A 20,454-nucleotide genomic window follows, 5' to 3' on the forward strand; every position below is an offset into this window, starting at 1 on the left:
TTGAAGGATCACTGGTTTATTGCAGTGAAATAAGAAAAAAAAACCCATGAAGTTTCTTGCCCCAAATAAAAATGGTTTCAGGTTTATCTTTGGGCTGAATCAGTTAGCAAGTAGAGCGATAACATGACTCCTTTACTGTAACAGCTCTAGTAAGAACAGCAGCAGCACCCATCCTCAGAGCATTTAATGAAGGAAAAACTCCTAACACAGTCTGCAAAACAATGAGGTTAATTATTGCCTGGCTAATAGAATCATAGAATCATTTAGGTTGGAAAAGACCTTGAAGATCAACGAGTCCAACCGTAAACCTAACACTGCCAAGTCCACCACCAAACCATGTCCCTGAGTGCCACCTCTACATGTCTTTTAAATACCTCCAGGGATGGTGACTCAGCCACTTCCCTGGGCAGCCTGTTCCAATGCAGTAGGAAGGCTGATAAATAATTTTTAGGTGGGTAACTGCACATCCATATCATTTGCAAGTGTTTTGGCTCTGGATGACTCTGGATGATAAAACATATGTCTCTCAGAATCCATCTTATTTGGCTAGAGACAGTCTTGTAGGATATCAATAACACAGAAAAAACCCCCACACCTGCTAATCCTATCACAGGCTTTAACATTTTGCATAGATGCTTGTCTCTTCTATGATATTGAAAAGAGAGGGGTAGCCATATTGCATCCGAAGCCTGTTGGCTTATCAGGCCAGCCTATTTGGGATTTGATTTAATGACATCCCTGAAAGCTATATCAGAAGTTTTCACCTGCGAGTATCCTCATCTTGTGTGTTAAGCTATTTTTTCCCTTCAATTAGCATAATCTCTGAGAGTTACTCAGTCTTGATTGTTTTCCTTTATAAATGCCTCTGAAATGTAAATGAAGGATTATTATCTCTGGGCACAGAAGATGTATCAGCCTGTTTCAAGTCCATGAGAGCCTGCGGAATTGGGGTCTCAAGCATTCTGTGGGATCACATCCATTTTGCTTCTAACAAAGGCATTCATTCATATGCATTTTTTAATATCTCAAAACAAAAGAGTTAAAAAACCCCCACCACTTTCAAGAGAGAATTCCTCAGCGCGTGGGACCCAGAAAAGCCATGAGGGTTTTTTTCTGAAGTCTGCTACAGAGTCAGTAGCAGACCATGACTTGAGCTAGAATCCCACCGAGGCTCAGACAAACTGTGCAAGATAAACTCAGTCGTGACACGAAACATTACAACAAATTGTAATGAAATCAGTGTTTGTGTTTTTAAAAAGTTGCTGCAGCTTGTTAATATTTGCATGCTTTCATTTACAGTCTCCTTGGAGAAACTGCAATGTTTGATCTCAGTTGTGTTGCACACTAAAATGCTCCGGTCAAGGCAATTCCTCCTAGCTAGTGGATGCCAGAACATCAGGGACAACTTACACTGACTTTGTTGTGTGCTTGTGTTTGCGCAGGCACTGCGGTGAGGGTTTTGCGCCTTGTGAACTTTCCTTGATACACTTTTCTACTGTGTGCAGAGTTTGGAAGACTTACTTGAGCAGCCCCTACTGTGCTTTGTCTTTTATATAAAGTATTTAATAAACAATTTGTATACCAGATGTTAGGTGTCCTACAAATAGTAAGTATTGTGTTTATTGATCATTTAGACCAAAAAGGGCATGTGTCCAATTAATCTGTTTTATCAAAAGCTGAAGTTCAAAATCCTACTGTAGTGGGCAAGCTCAACGTGGGGAAGTTTTATATCTGGCAACACACTGCAGGAACGGTTAGAGCCGCATTACACTAGACACCTGCAAGCTGCGTCTTCTCTCTTCAAAAGCAAAAACTCCTTCTGAGCTTCCTCTTGTCGTGTATGCTAGGGAACTGTAAGACCCTTACAAACATACTTCAGACACACTGTGAGGTCTTGAAACTTTTAGGAAAACACAGATGGCTCAGCTGCTTTCTGTATTTCAAGCTAACTGTGAAAATACTGTGACTTTTTAATTATTAAGGAGTCAAAATGTTTGTAAAGATGCCCTCCAAACGCCTTCACGACCAGTTTCAATGACTTGGCAATAAAAGATTTAAAATCTAAACATGGAAAACTCACAGATGCCAGAGTTGGTTACCATATGATAACAAGTTGCTCTGCTGTGCATGCGGATAAAATTTGGAAATTAGTCACCTGGCAATGTTTAAGCAACTTGTATCTAATGCAGAAAAAAGCTATTCTCTTCCAAGACAGTTTAGAGATTATGTCTTTTAAAATGATTGTTTAAGCATTCTTTCTGGACAAAGTTCAAACTTATTGTTTTCAGAAAGATAAACATCAGAATGGTACTATGGATTAGATTTACCTGAAGCAGCATGTCAGCAGCTAATAAGCCCTAATGAAAATGAAGATCATCAGGAATAAGCCAATCAAGACAAAAACAAGCAAAGAAAACCCAAACAAACAAGCCAAAGGCACTGAGATATCTACAGCGTATATAGATGTGTTTATATATATATATATGAACTGCCTGCATACTTGTAAACTGTGGAATTCAGCCAAAGTACTACAAAGAATAAGCAAGGACTAGCAGCTGATTTTTTAGTTTGACAGGGACAAAACAAGGTCTAGATGTCTCCTGCACTAGAAAAAGAGATTCAAACTTCCCTGGACTGAACAATTAAAAATATACCACTCATGGTTTTCAGTCTTATTAAAACTTAGTACTCTTCATATTAACGTGGTTTCTTAATCGGGCAAGTGCCAAAACAAAATTTTCTCTCTCTTTCCCATTTACATTATCTGCTACAGTAAATGATAGTAGTGTTCCATGTAAAGCTTGTTTCCCAGGTGGCTGCCCACAAGTAAAACTATCTAGAAGTAGCAGTCTCTTGATTCAGCATTAGTTTGGTGGCAGCAGGGGAGGAGGAAGTGTATTTAAGCAGTGCCCAAAGTTAATCAGAAAACATTTTAATGCATAGGATCTTTTGTTTTGTTTTGTTTTGTTTTCTTATTTTGTATATGTCTGTAATTAGGAAGGAAAAAAATCTGCATTTTTAGATTGGACAGTTTTTTAAAACTCTACAGGAGTTTAACTACATGTTTGTGGAAAGGTAAAAGAAGACAATATTGGCAAAGAGAAAAGGATTAAAACTGAATAAAAGATCAGGTTTTGAGACACCCACAGGTATGATATCTTTAAGCAACCAAATGAAATAATTCATTTAAGTTTATAAGCTTATTCTCTATCCATTTAAAGCCCCTTAAATCAGCCTGCATTGTATTATGTTTATTTTTCTGATACAATAATGTTTATGTTTCAGTGACTTTCTCAAAACAGATATATAATTAGGCACGTAACTCGATTTTGAGACACCCATAAAGGTCAGCATCCTCTGAATCTGGCACTAGCTTGGAAAACAGCTAACTACATCTCTAGCTATGTCCTACTTCATACATCTCTATCCCGTCTCCCCTGCCAGGAAGAATGTTTGTCCCTGAGTGACATGTGAGAGAAACTTTTAAAGCTCAGAGAGCAGGATTCTGATATATAAAAAATGAATAATCTGTAATTAAAATGCTAAGGGAAGGGGGAAGCCCATAAAAAGCAGACCAATCAGCCTTAACAAAATTTGAAATCATTAGCATTGAAATTCCGTGCAGACAATTTTAATCTAGGTGGCTGCACAGTCTTTGGTTCTGACCTAGAGAAACGTTCAGATTTTAAATTAACTGGAGAACAGCTCCCCTATTGTTGCCCAGCTTCATTAAAATAATATTGCATATGGAGATGAACATGAGATTAATATTAAAGTTCTCAAAGTTCAGATGAGAGGTATTCTTTGGTCCATAAAGTCTGCCACCATGCCAAATTTAGCAGAAAAGTCCGCCATAACTTGATATTTTATTTGGTCTCAAGAGAAAAGAGTTACATGACCCTGTTGAGTGATATTTGTATCAATGATAATTGTTAACATGATGTATAATGAATGAACGATTTTTTTGATGGCCACGTTATGCTCACAGAGAGGTATATATTAGTTCTATGGACTTCAGCGGAGTTGTGAGTTCAGACCAGCTGGGACCATTAATCACTGTGGGACTCTGAAAATGTGCCATGCTGCTCCACCTCCAATTCTGGAGCCATGACTGCAGGTGTATTTTAACTTCTCCTGTGGGCCGAATTCTCGGATGTGCTCTATATTTTGCTTTCACTCTGGCTATTGAATGCATGACCAGTTTTTCTGTTTCAGAAGGACTCAAAATCCAGTGTAAAGTACTTCTGAAAACTGCATGATAAGTGATTGGAAAGCATAATCAAGTATTTTTGACAACTGAATCAATGGTAACAGGATCTTAGCTTGTAAAAGTAGGTGGAAAATATGCAGACTATTTCCTAGTCTCTAATTAGGGTAAGCAACGCACTACATGTAACCAAACTGTATTTGTAGACAGTTTTATTCCCTCAATGGGTCTTTTGCTTGCATTCCATGACAGGTTAGGTCATAATCAACATCAAAAGGAAAGCTAACAAGTAAAACCCCAGATAAACCCCAAATATGTACAATCAAGGAATATTAGGAAGCTCAAAGCTCATTTGCAGCGAGTCCACTTGGTGTTCAGTTCAGAGAAGTGAGACTAATTAAAATCAGTAAGAGATATACATTTGCTGAAGAAAGTAAAAGTGACCATTTTATGTAGTTCGCTTTTACAACAGCTGCATTCAAAGCAGTTTTCATTAGCTCAAGACATGCTCCAAAACCTCAGTTGCTCTAAACTGGAATGCATACCACCTCATCCAGTTTGGAAATCTGATTGCTGTGCCATTAGCTTGGTTTGAAATTTTCAAAGGAATGAACACTCGGGTTGTAATTGCTGGCTGTCGTCTGGGCTGTGAAGATTCAGCTCCTCCACAATATATGCACTTGGCAACTACAGCGAAGCCAGTTTCTCAAGGCTGAAGCATACGGATACTGTGGTTGAAGTCCCAGCTACAGAGAAAGAGTTCTTTCGTAAATGGAGACCCGTCAATGAAACGTATTATTTCAGCGCCTATTATTATTATTACTATAAAGCTCTAATAAATGTAAAAATGGAGTAGGTGCTACTGCATGCTTTTCACCACAGTTCAAGAGCTGCGCACAAAAGCTCAGGACTCTGTGAATATTTATTTTAACTGGAAGTAGACCGACATCAGAGTTCTGTATTCACAGGCAGAATATAACTTTGCCCCAGACTTGTATTTTGTGTGCCACTTGCTAGACCTCAGTAGCATTCAAAGGTTGCTACCTCTGCTTGCAGGAGGAGATGGGTGAAAAAAATGTTTTTTGCAGTAGCTCTGACTTTTTCTGAGCGTTCAGCTCCTGGCAGTCACACTGTCGAAACGTGGACATCCCTGCTCAGCGCGAGTCCTTCTGCAGGAGGCGGTCGGAGGCAGAGCGCTTCCCCAGGGAAAGCCCAGCACCCCTGACCCACAGCACCGGGTGCTCCAGACCGCTTGAAGCAGCCCCAACACAAGGCTTCATCAAACATGTACGCAGCAAATCAGGGGTTATACCCAGAGGCAGGTACCAAAAAAATCCCACAAGCAAACGCTCAGTAAAAACGCGGTCAGGTTGCAGCCCTGCCGAGAGTGCACAAGGTTACCGTGAAAGACAGCTCATTGTTCGCGTTGTGTTACAAACACTCTAAGCAGGCACCCACGTGGGTTAGCAGACAACTGAAGGAGCAGCTCTGACGCACCAGGCGTGCAGGACTGCGTGCATCAGACACGGAGACCTGCACTCCAGCCCTTTGCCATATTGCCTGTGTGAAGAGCAGGTGAGGCCATCGGCATCACCCTCAGACCGCAGCCCTCTGCCACCTTCCAGTGGCTTGAACATCCTGCCGTGAGAACTCGAGAGAGCTACCGTTTATCCAGGTAAAAGCTGCCAGCTGTGTGTGCTGGGCGTTTACATGTACAGTAGCATCCTTTCAGGCCATACTACAGTGCACAGGTGTGTTAGTTACACCAATCTGAACGCTGATGGTTCTCACGGGTTAGTGACGTATTGCATTGCTGCGCTGTACGCCCTACTGCAATACGTAAGCCTACGTTCTTCAGCTATAGCATTGATTTTTGCCATGAGAAGTAATGTTTTTGGGGAAGACAAAACCAAAACCTGAGTGACTTCTGCGCACAGCACAAAAAATTCTTGCAGTGACATAAGGAGCAGATGAAATTTCTGGCTTGCTCACAGGTATTTGCAGACTTGAGTGTGGTAAGGTTCCACTGTACTTGCAGCATTTTATTGAGGTGGTGGTGGGAGGGCAGGAAATGATTTCAAGCTCTCCTATGACAAATCGTTCTGATTACTGAAGATGTCACTGTTATTGAAGGTTTTAAGCAGAAGGCGGCCTGCGCAAGCTGAAATAAACCCGTATTTTTTCTTTTTTTTCCCTTAAAAAATGGATTTTCCTTCCTGAGGTAAACAATCTGGTAGTGTCAAAGGCATTTCTCCTAAAGAGAACAATAGTGTGAGAAAGCACCTGCTGTCTCTCTTCTTTCCTTGTGAAAAATAAGACAGCAAGTTACACCAGCACTCTCAATCACTTGTTTTATTTGAAAGTACCCTTGCCTGGTGAATCTGAAGCTGTACCTTCACTTGCAACACATTTCAAAGCTGGTTTTAGCCTGCATTCAAGTACCACATAAAAAAAATCACTCCTTATTCCTAATAAACCATTTTGTAGAGTCAACTACGTTTGCTTTATTCCCAGAACAAAATTGTCTCATTCATCTCTAGAAGAAGGGTTTCCATGATGATTCTGTATTCACAGAGGTCACTGAGATGTTAAACACGTTTAGTTCAAAGATTAATGTTATACTGAAGTGACAAAGAATCCTACACCTCGGAGCACATTTTTGAGAATATCCTGCTCCAGTTTCCAGAGTCATAACTTGTTCTGGCAGTCCCAATTTTCCCATCAATCAGACAGAGAGTGAAGTCAAAATGCAGGCTGTGAACCAAAAAGATGACATAGGTGCTGCACTACTGAGCACAGCAATGCCGGGTGTCTGGGCAGCTGGTGCATGGGTTGAGACTTAAATCCCTAAGCTGGTTAACTCGGCTCTCTCTGTAGTGTGGGCACTGAGCAAGAAGCCAAAAAGTGACAAGCTATTAAGAAAATGCTGAGGGCATCAGCAGGTGAGGTGGCCTCGAATACCTTTGTGCTGAGCACTTTCAGGGGTGTTAGAGTTCAAGGGGGAGTTTGAAAGTCAAAGCCTGAAGTTAGTTTAGAGCCCGAGGTCTTTCTAAAACAGAGCAGGTTAATTCGCCTCATCTAATGCAGAGGGGAATGGCAGTGGCAGAAGGACCCTGCCTGTTCCTGAGTGATATCTTGCTGTACGATCCACCGCATGGGTATTGGAATAGGTCTTGCTTCATGAGGCTTTTTTCCCTTCAATATATTTTGATTATTGAAAATGTGCAAAATTCTCACCCCAGTCTCTCCAAAAGAGTGGCATGCAAGTGTATAGAGAAAACCCAGTTCAGTTAGTTCCTTCCCAGGGTGAAACAATAGATTCCAGCCTTAACTACAATTGGTTTTGGACATAGCTAGACCCAAGGCTTGGCAACCGAATATGCCTCTGACCCAGGAATATGTTTTCTTACAGCTACAGAGCAAAGGTCTGTCAAAGTACATGCAAGTTACCTTAAGCTTCAGTTTGATTTACAGAGGAGATTTCAGCACCAAAGAATAATCATCACTTTAACCAGTCTAAGACAAAATCATGCCAAAGAAAAGAATTTAAAAAAAACCCGCAAACAAATAAAAGTCATAACAGTAAAAGCAGTAAGCAGAGGAGATGTGAATAAAATGTAGCTCCTGTATTAGGGGGTGAGTGGACCAGTGATGATAATGAGAAGCACAAATTTTTAAAGTTACCAAAAATGGACCTGAAAGGTCCAATGCAAGATAAATCAGCAATGATAAGTGCAATCAGGAATTTTCAGTTCTGGAAAACCAAGGTTGTTAAGTGGAATCTATAGTCATTTTAAGTTAAATGTGTGTCCTGCATTTTTTAACCTGTTCTATATTTTAGACTTCAGCTTAAGGCTTGCAATTTTCAGTCCTGAAATAGAATTCAGACCTGAAATACTGCCAAAGATTTTGGTCAATATTTAATTTATAGTGAAGGTGCAGATACCCCTGTGAAAGCTGTAGTTGCCTTAGTGAATAGCCCCACCGGTTCACACACAGTCACATGGAGAGTTATTGGTTAAGCAGAGAAATGAACACACAACACTGAATTTAATCATTTGTTTTCCTGGTCCCTAATCTTTGCTCTGTCCATAGTAGTAACATTTCCCACCAGCAAGGGCTGGGCCTAAGATAACTGTCTCTGTGGGTGCTCTAGATTTTAGCTGCAGCTCTGGTAGAAATAGATGAACCATCCTCCATTTAAGCAAAGCTTTCAGCGTCCTTCTTTTACAACTAATTTCTTTGGTAGAGGAAAAGCTTAATTTCCAAATGTCATTGTTTCTCCTCCGAGCTTCTCTCAAACAGATCCTTCATTTCTTTTTGGAGATTTTGGAGCACTAACGAAAAAGTTTTAAGAGCAGCATCCCACCATTATTTGGGACAATTATCTACAAAACACAACCTGCTGCTCTTGAAACTGTAAAGGAGTTAAGGGGCCTGGGAGAAAGCTTTGTCAGAAACGGCAGCTGCGCAGAACATTGCTCTGTTCCCGACTTTCCCGGACTGGATCTGTCTCCATGACACTGGCTACATCCCTTCCTCCTCGAAAGCTTTTGTTTTGATGGCAGTGTCTCTCTGGTTTTGCATTCAGCGCAAGAAAATGTGAGGATGCAGAGCGCTCTTCTGGCTCCTTTGATTACGACTCCTTCGATTACGACTCCTTCCTTTATTCCCCTTAGGACAAAAATGGGAAAACCATTTCTCTCAGTTCTATACAAATTGACTTTTTTCACCCTCCATATTCTGCTCTTTCTGATTTACGTCATGCCATCATCAAGGTCAATGTGTCGTCTACAGATGGGAAGGTTCTTGGCTGCTGTCTATCAGATAACTGACTTCTGGGGGGGGGAAGTCCCCTTGTGAGAGCTGGGAGTCACGCCTTTTGACTTACATGGGTAAATGCATTGACCATCTGGGTTTTAATGTCTCATTCTTGTGCAAGGCTGTATTTCAGGTAAACAGACTAGCTTTCCTCATACTGGTGACTTGTGGTATTTATTGCGTGTTTCACTCTCCAGGCTAGCAGTTCTTCAAGGGACATAAAAAATGAAGTTACTCTTTCAAAATCCCACAGATATTATGGAGCTCCATGCTTTTAACTACTTATTTCACTAGAATACTAAGACATTAGCTTTGTACGTGACAACACAATAACTTATCAGGGTCATCCATGTGACATGAAATGGAATTAGGGCCTCTGTATTCCATCACGAATTGCTGCAGGCAATCCTGTCCCTCGCACAATGCTTTCAGAAGCTTTCCTGATGCAACGTTCAGTTCTTTTTAAACTGAAGAAATATCTGAACCTAAAATTTTGCTCTAGTTAAAACTCATATATGTCACTACTTTTAATTAGAAGCTTAAATTTCAGCAGTGTCTTTTTAGCTGAATTTTGCAGCAATTTAATTTCTTCTATCATGTACAAAAAGCAGTTGTTATGACTCATGTTTCTTTTGTCTATTATGAATGTCAAATAAATGCAATCTTGGTTCTTCTGACACAGCTCTATTCATGATGTAGTACAGCACTACTAGTACCCTGCAGAAAAAAAGAAAAAAAAAAATCAAGTTGATTATAAGTGTACTTTTTTCTCTGCCTAGGCTTGACTTTTTTTTTTCACAACTCAAAATTGAGTATAAAAGCTGAAATGAATTAATGCCTGTAAAAGACAAATAGACAGCTCTGCTTAACGATGGCATTTGTGGTTTTCAATCAATTTACCATCCGTGGTGATTCAGGTAGCTGCACAAAACGTAGTATGAATATGATGGGAGACAATATAAATTTTATGCACCACAGACTGTTCAAAGGTACTGGATGAACTAGGACCAGGCAAAAACGTACAGAACATTTACTGTGTACAAGTCTTCCTAAAAAAATAAATAAATGAGTAAAAAAGACATTAATATGGTAGAAAAAGCATTTGCTCTGTTAAAGAATAATTGTGCTTTGTCTTAATAATAATTTCAAGAGAGTCTAAGTCTCTCTCTAGACAAAATCAAGTTGCTGACGTACTCCTCCATGTTCCTTACCTAGAGAAACACCTTCCCACCTCCCCCTGCTGATGCCCGGGGGTTTCTGGTGAGAGAAAGGAGAGGGTGTGAGGATGCAGCAGGTGGGGTGCCAAGCTGGCAGACAGATGATCGCTATTAATGGCACCAGAGGGAAGGAGGGAAAGAGTTTCCAGGAACGATAAAAAGTGTGTGTGATTGGGGTTTTTTTTCCCATTTTTGTCTTTAAATGTTGACCTGGAGAGAGGCAAGTAGAGAACACCAGACTTAGGAGCCCTTTTCAGGACTGAGACTGTGTCAGCCAAAGTAGCAGAGCGAACCCAGCAGAGACCAGACAGAAAGCAGCAATGGACTGCTGCAGTAGGAAATAGCAGCTTTGGGCTCTGGTCACTTCTTGTAGGATCTTATTTAACCATCTCAGAGGTCTTCTGTTCTGCTCATTTATATTTTGAAGTGTCTGCCCACCTTGTGTTTGCTGTCTTCTGGACCCTGATTTCTCCAAACTATAAGAGTTTGTAAGACACATTTGACAAAAGATTTTGTTAAAAGTTACTTTGATGTGAATGCTGTCCATGTAGAGAGAAAAATGTCCCCTTCATTTTTTTCTTGATGATTCTCTGGGCTCTTATAACACTGAAGCCTTCATCCCTTTAAGTTAGTTTAAAATTAAGAAGAAATAGGTGCTTTAAAAATTCTAGCAAAATGGTTTAAAGAAAAGTTCTTAAAAAATACTGGCAGAAGATAATCTAACGAAAAAATGCAGGTCTATGCCAAAGGCCCAAACCGTGAGTTCATAGAAATCAAACAAACAAAAAAATTCTTTTTATAGCACTGAAAACAAGAGCTAAGCACTGGATGTGGCTGCTGTAACTCTGCTAAACTGAATTGAACTGAATTTCACCATCTTTTGTAAGTATAAACGTAGCAATGAAATTAAAGAAAGAGGAAAGCAATCCCTGATGAAAGCCACGATCAATCTGTTGATCCCCTATCATATTCTACACGGCAAACCTCAACAAATCCTGAATGCAATCATGAAGATGTTATTCATAGTGCATCTAAGACTCTAAGAATATGTGAAGGGTATGATTTGCCTCCTTAAAGGATGAAATCAGCAAATTGAAATTATGGTGCTTGAAGCATTTCTGGCCAGCAGCGTAAAAACCTAGATCTTAAGCAAAGGAGTGCTCTTCCATGAGAAATGTTTCCCAGAGGAGGAGTTTGCTGCCCTCCTGGGAGACCCGCTTTGACTGCAACAGCTTTGTAAGTAGGGTACTTAGCTGATCAGGCCTTATGGATTCTTACGGGGGGTGTAGAAAGATGGTTCTGTGCTGCTGTTGGAGCTTTTTAGAGACATTTAGACCAATTATAAGCCTCCCTAAATCTCTACTATTCCCAGAACTTCACTTGAGAAGAAATTCAGAGTGGTCACGAAAGCCTCAATTCTAAATTGACAACAAAAATTAAATGGTATTTATTTAATAGCAAGCAGCGTTATTTCTTCACTTCTTTTTGTTCTTTATTGTACAAAATGGACAATTAAAAATAAAAATAAAACCAACCCAGTTTTATGTTTTGTCTTTTATGTTTTTGGAATGAAAAACCTGATATGTTTATCTTTTACATAAAGCGTACTCAGATTTTACTATCTTCTGCCATTAAAGTGAGAAGAAGCTTTCCTTTCACGTTTCCTCCTACCACCTATTTTCAGATGTGCAACAAAAGATCACTAGAACCCAGCATGCTCTGTTCCTGTGTATCATACATGAGCTTTGAGAAAGGGCAGAAACAGAAACCACAGCCCTCTCTGGTACACCTGCTGAGAACAGATCCCCTTGCATCCCTCCAAAGGAGAGCCCTGGTCCCCGTGTCAGCAGCAGGAGGCCCGCGCTTTGCTTGTCTACGGCACGGCTGCACAGACTGTGTTCGCACCCTTGAAAAAGTCAATCTGCCTTTGAGTGCTGAACTCAGGCAGACCGTCTTCTGAAATTCTTGAGCAGCCAAGAAAACATTCTGAAAGCAGTTTTCAGCATGCCTCCTTTCCCACTCGTTTCAAACCCGATCAAGAAGTAACAGCAGAAATAGCAACCTTAATCAAACTCATAGTTAAGAAGATGAAAAAGCTACGTATACTTCATGCTGAAAGGAATTATTTCAAATAAAGAAAATGAGAAAAAGCCCTGTAATGGTCCCGAGCATCCCATTGAAATACACACATAACTGCCAGAACTCAGGAGCATGCACTAAACCCCACAATCTCTTCAAAGGCTCCAGCAGATGTTGGAATAGTCTTCAGGTAAAGAGGCTTAAATCTAAGAAAGCACGTTATTCTGAAATTTTCAACTCTATTTTGGAAATAATTGAAACAGCTTTACATCTGAGTTGTTCCTCCTAAAGTATCCCTTAGGCGATTCAGGATAATCCTCCAAATGTATCGTTTCCATACCTGCAGGTTACAAGTGTAGTTTTCTATAGTGTAAGTAGTAAATGCATTTGACTGGAAATAGGCCCATCAGGTTAAAGCAGCTTCGTTTCCACCTCAAACTTCTAATCCAAAAGGTGCTGCAGTTTTGTAAACCTTTCCATTAGGTTCAAGATATTGAGATTTTTGAGTAGCAGCTTGCTTTATTGCCAATTTTGACCTGCTGTTTTTACCATTATGAGGTAATAGTGATTTCAAAAAAGACCAACTCCTGTTCTTCAGAAATAAAAATGTTACAATGCTGTCATTGGAATTTAAAAGGACCATTGCTTAATATTTAGAGGGATTTAGCACCAGTGTCACTGCTCTATTCTTTCTTTTAGCCTTCAATGACCTTTTAAAACTACCTTAAAATTTGCACATCACCATGTAATGAGAACACTTGTTCTTTTAATTCCTATTCTTTACATCTGTTGCAAAGTTACACCTTTTGCCAGAGATAAACCATCTGACTTCTCATGTCAGTGTTATCTTTTCATTTCCAGTTGCTCTAATTCTACAGCCACAGCTTTAAATCATAAACAATACTCTTAGCACAACCCTGTCTGTGATTTAGTCCCTTTTAAAATACAGAAATCCTCAAGAAAGATAAGACAGAAATCCTCAAGAAAGAAGAGACCAATGTTTGTGGAAGGGATTTGCTCTCTTCACAGCTTGGGAAGCGGGACAGGTTCAATAGGAGTTCAAGTGTCGGCACAGTTTGGAAACGGGAGACTGGGGACTAATTTAGTTTGAGGTGCACAAATCTGTTCTGCATGGGGTGGTGGGGGACGTGGACAGAGCCGGGGCAGGGCTCTTTCTGGACCACAGCAAGGAAGGCCCGACAACAAATGCCTTAACAGGATAACGGCTTTAACAAGGCAGACTGAGAAGAGGAATACGGATAGCGAGTCAATCTGACCTTCCTCCAGATGCTCGGCACCCCATGCTCGTGCAGGGTCAGGTGGAGCCGGGGTGGATTTTCTCAGGGCGCACAACTCTCCAGCAACTACTTTTGTTGTTAACAAGGTGTGTTCACACAGTCCCTCCCCCAGCTGCCTGTTGACCATTTGACTGAAATAGCTTGAAGAAGATAGAGAGAATGATTAATTCTGCACCCTGTAATAGAGGGAAGATATACCAAGGCCATCTGTACTTTCAGGATCCACTCTCTTCACCCGATCAACACAGGTCAGATTTGCACATGTGCTTACTAAATCCGAATTTACACACTAAAATGTGTAGGAGGCTGTGCATTAATTAGAACATTTCTATCTTTGTCTGTTGGAAAGCAAGTAAATGAGTTATGGTGTCAGGTTTTCCAGATGCGGTCTATTAATGAAATAATAATTCTTTCTGCCTCAGTGCCTAATATGTATTAAAATAAACAACATTAAATTAAGGTATTTCACTGCTAGGTGTTTATATTAATTAGCAAAATTGTATTCCTCATCTTTGAAAGGAGCAAAGAGATAAACAAGGTAGCTTAAAAAATGACAGTTTTTAATTTAGCACCTCCACAATCATCTCCAACAATAAATGAGGTATCCAAGAGCTTAAAGACTTCTGTACTGGGTCATACCACAGCTCCACCAGCACAGTATACTGTTTTCAACAGTAACCTACAATAAATATTCAGAAAAGTATGTATTACGGGTGAAAATTGCCATTTCCCAAGTGAAGTCTTGTCAAATGGCAACATTTTCCTAGGATATTGCTGGAAGACAAGGAGTAAAGACTCAGATACTTTCTAGCATTTAAATTAAGGAAATTATAGATCCTAGTAATATCTCTGAAGATAATTATCATGTAGAGAGGACTTGCTGTCTTAGGATAACTCTGAAGAGAAGTTTTTAGCATGTGGATGGGGCTTCCTGGTCACTTAACCGCACAGAGTACAGTGAGGGCCACCCTGTGAAGAGCTCTTTGATTTCTGAGAGGGAAGACGTGATGAAAAGCTTTCAGGGAACTTTATTGTCTGAAAAAAATTGCAGTGTCAGTGCAAGGAAAACCTAAAGTCCTCCACCAATTTAAAGTTCTAAAGCTTTGACTGAAAATAAAAAAAAGAAAAACGAAAAAAAAGTAAAATCCTATTAATATTTTCTAATTAGAACACTGATATTTTATTAAAAACATTATTTACATTTAGAAATCATTGAGTCTTATTTCAAAAAGAGTTAGAAATACCAAACAACAAAATACCAGGTCTGGAGTGCTATTTGGATTTTCTCAGTGCTGGGGTTTTTTGGGGTTTTTTTGGGTTTTTTCCCCTCAGATTGTCAGGAGGGAAGGATGGGGAAGAGGGAACAATAGATTTGAGAAAACATGTTTTCAGTCCAGTTGTCACTTAAACCAGTAATATTGGTAGCTATATGTCTCATCTTTCCCTTGTACAAATTACAATGTAAAAACAAGGGATCTTTCCATCTCTTGATAAAAAGCACATTTATTGGTTAGGTACTTATTTCTAGAATGATATAAAATATTAATTAAAGGCTAATATTTTACTTCTGCTAGTGGTTAGGCAGTTTGTAAAACTCTTCTAAATTTTATGACACTCAGCTCTCAAAAAGGTGGCTTTCAATCTCAAACATCTATATAAGTCTTTCAATTTTTTGAGAACACACAATTTATTCACTAATATTAAACTATTAAAAATAAACCACCAAATATTCACAGCACCTGCGAAAACTAATTCAGCCTGGGATGTTTGTTTGTTTGTTTGGATGTTTTCTTCTGAGGTCATAGGGGTTTTTATGTGCAACTCTGTTTGCTTTAAGAAAAATGTTGGAAAAAAAAATCCCAGAAAATTTTTCAGGGGCTTTGGCAACTGTGTGGTTCCATAGCAAAGATTTGCAGACAAATACCATTTCTACACTTTAAAAGTCTCATAGATGTATTGTTTGGATTATATTTGGAGTTTCACACGCAAGACACAGACAGATAGTGGATTTGACAGGTAATTGAAAAAAAAAAAAAGGGGAGATATAAGATTTAATCGCAGATTTGAGAAATCACTGTTGCCAAGCTCTTCTGAGTTCTTCTGATTCCACTGAATTTTTCACTAAACACAATACATATTCATCATAAAACGACAGCAAAATGCCTTTGTCCAAGTAGAAGGAAATTCTAAAAGCCCTTATACTTTGATATATATTTTTAAATCACACAGTGAGAAAGGAATGTACTTTCAAAAATCCCAAAACAACTAAAAGAATCTTTTGTTTACAATAACACAAATTGTTACAAATGATCAGGGGGTTAAAAAATCCAGGATTTTGCGTATGAAGGGAAATGGTAGCTGAGCACTTGCTCTCCAGTTCTCATTTTTTTTGTATGTATATGTTTGATTTCAACATATGACGCTGTTCTTTGTAACTACGTTATTCATAGATATGTGACAAAACTCACATCTGATCGCTATCATCTTGTTAGGTGACCAACTCAATCAGCTTTTTCTTAGGGTGCATTTTTACAGCCAGCCATTATTTCCATTTTACTGTGAGTCAGCTTTGCAGGTGATCAGCAGTTTGTATATAGAATTCCTTTGGAAATGGATGAGAAAGGAATTTCTGAGCAATATAACAAATTTCAATAGAAACTGTGAGTCTTCATCCCCTCATTTGTGCACTCAAAATCTTGATTATGCTTCATAATGTAAAGCTGAGGTTTTTTTCTTTTTTTTTTCCCCTTTAGCTGTGCTTGTGTGTTGCAGAGGGGAGTAGTTTCAAATGTCCTGCGGTTAAACGTGTAACATTGTAGAGATGACTTTTTGGAGCACTTGCCACTAATTCTGTCAGATTTTGCAAACTTCTGATTGCAATGTACTTATGACTTGTGAAGTTTTGTGTGGCATAGCAAAAGCAAACAATAGAAATTTACGGGCACTGCCATTTTCAGTTCTATCTGACTTGACTCAAACCAAGTTTTAAACCAGTTTTAATCTAGACCAGAGAACTGATAGCTGCCCAGAATGAAAACCTTCTCAAAAACTGTGTCTTATTGTTGTTATTCAGATATCTCAACTTGTTGCTAGTTCAGCCATATGCAACCTCACAAAAAATGCAAAGTCAACCTACAGATTTCACTCTCAAATTCCTACTGGAGGCCCGTGATGGAATAAACCACCAAATCCATGACAAAACAGTAACCCATTCGCAGAAGGCACTCTGTCCTCAAAACCTCATGTATCTAGTCACATGCAACTTTTTTCTTTTTTATTTTGAATAAATTTGGGTTAGTTGGATAAGGTCTAGGTGAGATGTAAAATTACAAAGCATATCTGATTCATCTAATCCATTATTTAGCAAAATACTCTTCCAAAACTCTTGAGAGTAGCACTTTCAAATGGCCTGAGGGATAAACTCAGTGCTAATTGCAATTAGTTGGATCTTTTTAACAGCAAATACTTGAACAGCTGAGAAGACAGTAAGCATAAGATGCTATTTGTAAGACCTGTGTTCTCCCAGCTCATTTTCTGTGGTTCACAAAAGCAACTATTGCAATTTTAGATTTTGTAGCAGTATCAGCTGCTGGGAATCCAAGAATTTCCTCTAGGTCAGAAGAGCACTTTTGGAAAGCAAGCCATTTAGCTGGACAATTACAGCTTTGTAACTGTTGGCCTGAGTGTATATACGTAATATTACAAATGTATATTTTGTTCTGCTTCTATTGATTTCCATTTTCATGTGCAAAGTAATTTTTCAGCTTCATTGACTGCTGTGTTGTCTCAGATTAACAGCTTAACAGTTTACAGTTTCCTGGAGAGAGCTTAGCCTAGCCTGTATTTCTTCCATGCTCATATTTTCTCTAGAGATACTCAAGTTAAGCAAGTCTTAGAAAAATGTCACATCCCTTTGCCCTTTGTTCCTCAGAGTTTAAGAGGAGTTCCTCAGAGTTAAGAGTTTGTTCCTCCTGTTTAAGAAAACACTTTTCAGCTTAAACGGACAGTCTACCTCAGACATATGAAAAAAAAAAAAAAAAAGAGACTACATTTGAATTTACTACAACTCATTGGCAGCCCTGCCATGCTTGAAAAAAATTGTTTCACCATTTCTTGGACATTTGGGGAAATGCCTGCACTTACACAGAGTCAAGCTCCATGCATTCACGGGGACTGTGTGGTTTCTGCAGTTCACCTCAGGTGTAACACCCCAAGTCATGGGCTGTGACTATGAGAGAACACCTGATGCTCCAGCATCTTCAGATTAAGGCAACGCCATTAGACCTAAAACTGGACAGACCAATCTCCTTTCCAGCACTGACAGTGATAATGGCATTGGAAAAACAAGAATATTAACTAAGATACCTAGAAAAATAATTACCTTTTCAAAAAGAGACACTGGTAAGGTTTCTCAAGTTTTGATGGATAGCATTGGGCACAGAAAGACACAATAAGCTTTTATTAGTATTAAGTACTTTTATCCTTATGCTTCCCGGTTTGCAGAGGGGTTTTCAATAAAAGGTCAGCAAGTAACCAGCTGCATGTTTAGCTCCTGGAAATCTGACCCTCATCCTTCCTAGGTGTGTAAGGTACCTACTTATTTTTCAGAAGTGCAGGCCACATTAAAGAAAGCAATATATATAGTCCTTAAGAGCACCTAAGAGAAACACTTCTATTTGTAATTTTTTCCTCTCAGAACATTGAGGGTTTTTTCATTGCAATTTGTAAATGATTTCTGAATGTTTGTTTTTGTTTATTCAAAGAATTCTTAATTTTTGAAAATCTGCTTTGTGTTGAGAAATGAGCTCCAGTGAAATCTGTCTGTGGTAGTCTGAAATTTCAAATTTTTCACACTGATTTAACATGCTTAATGTTGCTTTTAAACAGAAAACTAAAATTAAAATCCTGTTTTTTCTGTTTGTTTGTTTGTGTTTAAAAATCCAAATTTTTTTTATCCAAAAATTAAACAAAACCTGAAAAAAGTCTGGCATTGTATATGTGTATGTGAGGAAAGAATTTACCAGGCAGTTCAAAGTCTTAGTTAGGTTCCTAGAGGGCAGCAGAGCTCTTTGGATAATGCAGCCCCAAATTACTGTTAAAGTGAGGGCTAGGATAACTGTTTGTGACGTGCGGAATCAGACTCCGCAATCAGTGAGATGGTAAAGCAGGTATGTTCATTCAGCGCTGGGCAGCATGGGGGGTAGTCCCACCAAAGTCGTGCGCGCCCGACTCGGCAGTTAGTTTCAAGTTTATACAGTCAAGTGTTACATATTCACAATACGCCTATACATATGCATGACCTATCCCTGCTTCATATTGAAATTAGCTCTGAGAGGTCATTTCCATAGTCTCCTCTCAACTGCGCTTGTGCAGTGCCTCTTTATGGTGGTTGTCTGGTGGTCGCAGAGATGAAGATAGATGACTCCTCTTCGTCACCGCTAGTAACCTTTCTTCTTGCACAGGCTCAGTGATTTCTTGGTATTCACCCAAGCTGCAAGACCAGTCTTAGCTGGCTCTTGGGGCCAGTTCCTGCTTCTTATCAGGAACTGTCTCTGCCTCATTGGCTGGTTCTTAGGACCAGCTCTTCTTATCAAGGACTGTCTCTATGTCAGCTAATTTCAACAATGTAAGCACTAAACATCATCTTTCATCCCCCTTTATTATGTCTGCAGAGATTCTTTTGACTCCCCTTGTCTCATTTGTATCTGTTCATCTGCACATTATAAGGATAAAACATAACAAAAAACTCTGGGGTCAATTTTACACTTTTATTTAGTTTGGACAGAAAAAAACCCACACTTGAAAGAATAGATACATATATGAACAGACCATTTGTTTTTAAGGTTTTGTTTTTAAGAAAAGGCAGAGAAAAGACACATAGGTATGAAGTCAGAGAGACAAAATGTCAGAGACTAGGTGTGAAACCTGGCGGTGGACAGAGCATGGGGAAAAAAGCAAAGCATAACCATAACAGAGAGACAAACAGGAAGAATTATGGACATGGGCAGGAGCAATAGGAACGCCAGCCTATGCAGCTGGGCTGGGAAAAAAGCCAGATGGTGAGAAGAAGAGAGGGTGGAGAGAAATGCAGTGATAGCTTGAGAGAACAAGTCATGTGAGGAGCGTCTGAGGGAACTGGGGTTGTTTAGCCTGGAAAAAAGGAGGCTGAGGGAAGACCTTATCGCTCTCTACAACTACCTGAAAGGAGGTTGTAGCGAGGTGGGTGCTGGTCTCTTCTATCGAGTAACTAGTGATAGGATGAGAGGAAATGGCCTCAAGTTGCACCAGGGGAGGTTTAGATTGGATATTAGGAAAAAATTCATCACCAAAAGGGTTGTCAAGCACTGGAACAGGCTGCCCAGGGAAGTGATTGAGTCACCATCTCTGGAGGTATTTAGAAGACATGCAGATGTGGCACTGAGGCACATGGTTTGGTGGTGACAGTGTTAGGTTGATGGTTGGACTCGATGATCTTCAAGTTCTTTTCCAATCTAAATGATTCTATGATTCTATGAACAGCCTGGGGCTGCTCCAGCCTTGCCAACACTGGGAACTTCCATGCATGGAACGTAGGAAGCCTGTACAGATTGCCATGAGATGGACTGACATAGGTGAAAATATTTGGGAGGCTATGAACCCCACCAGCCATCCATGCAGCAGTCTAAAGCCATCTTGTGTTCTTGTAGGGCTTGGTGTGTAGCTTACTAAAATCAAAGGAGATGAGATCAAGAAGATACAGAAAGTCAACTGAAATAAAATATTCTTAACAAAATACTGAAAAAAAATTAAATGCAATAGATTCTATTAAAAAATATGATACATCTACAATGCT

The sequence above is a fragment of the Aquila chrysaetos genome, chromosome Z, assembly GCF_900496995.4.
Source record: "Aquila chrysaetos chrysaetos chromosome Z, bAquChr1.4, whole genome shotgun sequence".
In the NCBI taxonomy this organism is placed as follows: domain Eukaryota; kingdom Metazoa; phylum Chordata; class Aves; order Accipitriformes; family Accipitridae; genus Aquila; species Aquila chrysaetos.